The sequence below is a fragment of the Heterocephalus glaber genome, unplaced genomic scaffold (assembly GCF_053883595.1).
Source record: "Heterocephalus glaber isolate CG9 unplaced genomic scaffold, H.glaber_assembly_v1.0 deba00000331, whole genome shotgun sequence".
NCBI classification, from domain to species: Eukaryota; Metazoa; Chordata; class Mammalia; order Rodentia; family Bathyergidae; genus Heterocephalus; species Heterocephalus glaber.
Window position 1 is genome coordinate 49,886,627 of NW_028258142.1, and position 3,500 is coordinate 49,890,126.

Genomic DNA, 3,500 nt, shown 5'->3' on the forward strand with positions numbered 1-3,500 from the left:
TTCCCCTCCTCCCATTATAGTGATATAGATTAATTAGATCAATGTTCAGCTATTACATTATTTTAACTATGTAAATATTGTTAAAAATTGAGCCATATAAAATAGAGTGATTGCATATTTTTCTACAATTTTTTTCCTGTTTTTATCATTGTTACTTGTTTGTGTTGGTATTTTTGCATCTATTACTAATTTATCACTTAGTTTTAGCATAGAATTGCAAAACTCCTCTTGAAATATCAATTTTTAAAAGATATCATTTCTGAAAACTGTAGCTGAGGAGTCATGGTGGGTTCGGGGCCCTCTGCTGCCACTGTTGCCTTCGCCACCACTGCGAAAGAGCGTCAGAAAAAGCTGCAGGAGTATCTAGCAGCCAAAGGAAAACTGAAGAACCAAAACACCAAGCCTTATCTAAAAGCCAAGAATAATTGTCCAAATCTACCACCATCTAAATCTACCATTAAACCCCAAAAGGATGTTTTCAACTACGATGTTTTGTGTGTCAAATGTACAAGGCCCATTAGCATTAAACTCCAGTCCAGACCAGCTAATATAACAGGATCCCAGAAGCCAAAGTTGGAGGCACCAAAACTTGTGGGCAAAAGTCTCACTTCAAGAGGTTTTTCTTCTAACCCAAAATGTAAACCTTCCAACGAGAGTCACCAGCACCATGAAGCTAGATCATCTGCTAAAAGAGAACTATCAAGAAAATCCATGAGGCTGCCTATTGCACAGAAACCAAAAACTGCAGAGCAGCAGCTCACAGGCCAAGCAAATGCAAGATGTACAGACTCTGTGGATAATAACTATGTTGAAAAGAAATCTTTGTATGGCATTTTTAAAGAGCTGAACAAAGAGAATGTGCCTCAAACTTTATCAGAACCTGAGAAGAAGCCAGATCCTGCATTATGTACCACAAGTAAGCCAAAAACTAACTCTTATAATCAAACTAAGAGCAATTTGACTCCTAAACAAGTCTCGGGCAAAAGTTTGGTGAATGGTGCTGTTCTGAAAGACAGGGTTAATAATAAACAATTTGTTAGAAAAACACAAATAAGGACTGTACCGACAAAGTTACAGCAACTCTAAAGGAACAGACCTTGCAAGACGAGAAAAACCCCCAAGGACAGTCCCCTCTCACTTTATTTAGACCCTTAGTAGAACTCAAGCATCAAAAAAACCAGTGGTCAAGAACATAAAGGATGTAAAGGTTGACAGGGGTAAATATGAGCAACCAAAAGAAACTAAGGTACAATCATATACTGTTACTGAAGAGAAAGTAAAACATGCCAAACCCAAGACATACCTCAGTTTGCTGCAGGGAGGACCTAACAGCAAACATTCAAACATCAAGCAAGATCAGAAGTCCATGCAACCTTCTTTTAGGCCCCAGATATGTGTACTGCGAAAATCAAAATCCGTAAACCAGAGGCCTAATTTGATAGCTGGCAACTTTAACTCAGTCATTCTAAGCACTCCTAGCATAACAGCAAATAGAACCAACAGCTTTCAACAGAGAGCACAGACTTTGGACCCCAAGTTGAAAAAGACTATTCCACAGAAGCATTTCCTGAGCAAGACAGCTCCCAAAACTCAAGCTAGTGTCACAACCAGAAATGGGAGAGGAGTCCCGAATGCTACCCAAACTAATCCAAATATTAAAATGACAACAGCAGAAGATCGAAGGAAACAGCTAGAAGAATGAAAGAAATCTAAGGGGAGAATCTATAAATGGCCTCCTATGGGATTTAAAACCAAAAAAAAAGTAATAGAGGAAATGAATATTTCATTCTGGAAGAGCGTTGAAGGAGAAGAGGAAGAAAAGAAAGCACAGTTGGAACTGTCTAATAAGATTAACAGCACTCTGACAGGGTGTCTGCGGCTCATTGAAGAGGTAAGAGGGGAAGATAAGCTCCAAGAGTTTTGGCCCAGCCAGACACTGTAGCATATGGGTGTAATCCCAGTACTCTCGGGAGGCTGAGGCAGGAGGATCGTAAATTCAGGCCAAGACTAGGCCTAAATTAGTGACTTAGTATCTCAAAATTTTGAGAACCCCCTTGGTTCAATCCCTAGTACCACTAGTTGCGATTATTTTATTTCATACTTTCACATATGTTCTTTGGTTTTGTGTTTTCCTAGTCTCAGTGTTATGCTGACTTTGCCAAATAAATATTTTACCTTTTTTTGAAGGTCTGGTAAGAACTTCCCATAAAATCGTCTGGACTGTGCTTCTTTGTATATAACTTTTCAATTTTATCTGTGGTCATTGATCTATAAGTTTTCTTTTTTCTTTTTCTTTTTTTTTTTTTTTTTTTGGTACTAGGGATCTAACTCGGGTCCTTGTGCTTGCGAGGCAGGCAGCAGAACCACTGAGCTAAATCCCCGGCCCAGTTTTCTTATTTCTTGAGCCAACTATAGTAAACTCTGTACTTGCCAAATATTTTTTAGTAATCTCTTCAAAAGGGTGACTTAGGTTTTATTGATAAGTTTTTCTTATGCATTAATGTCTACACTTGTCACATTGGCTAGTGTGAATTTTTGCTTTAGTGATAATAGAAATTAAAACTAAAGTGATAATATGAATTTACAGGAAAAAGCATTGATGGGAAAGTACAAGAAAAGATAGAGAAAGGACTACAGCTTGAGTAGTAGCTGGAGCATAGACAGTCTGATGAAAAGATCGGATTGGCCCACCCACAAAACACAGGAAACTAGTATCAAGGATTATCAGCCTTGGTTTTGTAGCTCTGGAAGAATCATAGTTTGAGGAGTGGTTCCATTCCTATTGTCACCAGAGGTTATTACTGTCCTGGATTTTTGGTATCCTGAACAAAGAACTGAGCAGGCCACACAAATAGAAGTGAAATCTTAGATTATTAGTCAGGATATGCTCCTGAGGGTCAGAGTGAGCCATTGAGAAAAGCTCATGGCCCCAAAGAAGCCAGGTGTCAGAGTCTATATTAGTGGTGGCAAACCTATGGCATGTATATCACAGTGGGCTCTTTGTATCATTGAAAGTTCTAAAAGATTTGCCATCAATGGTTTATATGTATGTTTATAGGGAGGGAGTAGCTCTTTGAACTGGCATGGCAATTCACTCCAATCAGGGACAAGTCTCTTCCTTTCTGATCGAAGGGGAAGTGTTTGTCGCTATATGAACATTTTCGGAAATGTCATAGTGCTCAGAGCCCACAGCAGGGGTGGGTGTGGGGGAGTGGATCTAAACCACAGTGTAAAGGACATTATAATTCATTATAATTGAGTTGGGGTCACTTGTGGCTGTTGAGAACTGAAACAAGTACCTCATGTGTCCTCAGGCATGGCTTAATTGTTAAAGGTGAGCACATTGATTTCTAAAGAGCTTCTCTTGGGTTTCCCAGAAGCCTAAGTGCATGCATCTTGTCTTTCACAGCTGTGGTCCAGCTGTCAGAACTGGGCACTCTGGTTTTTGGAAAACCAGCTTCCTCTTTTTCCTCTGGCTTTCAGGCCCCCTTCTTTCAGGA

At 39.5% G+C, this 3,500-nt stretch overlaps 1 pseudogene; it reads left to right on the forward strand.

The window, feature by feature from the left end:
- The first annotated feature begins 282 nt into the window (after window positions 1-282).
- On the forward strand, window positions 283-1,942 carry LOC101704826 (cytoskeleton-associated protein 2-like pseudogene; annotated as a pseudogene).
- The last annotated feature ends 1,558 nt before the right edge of the window (window positions 1,943-3,500 follow it).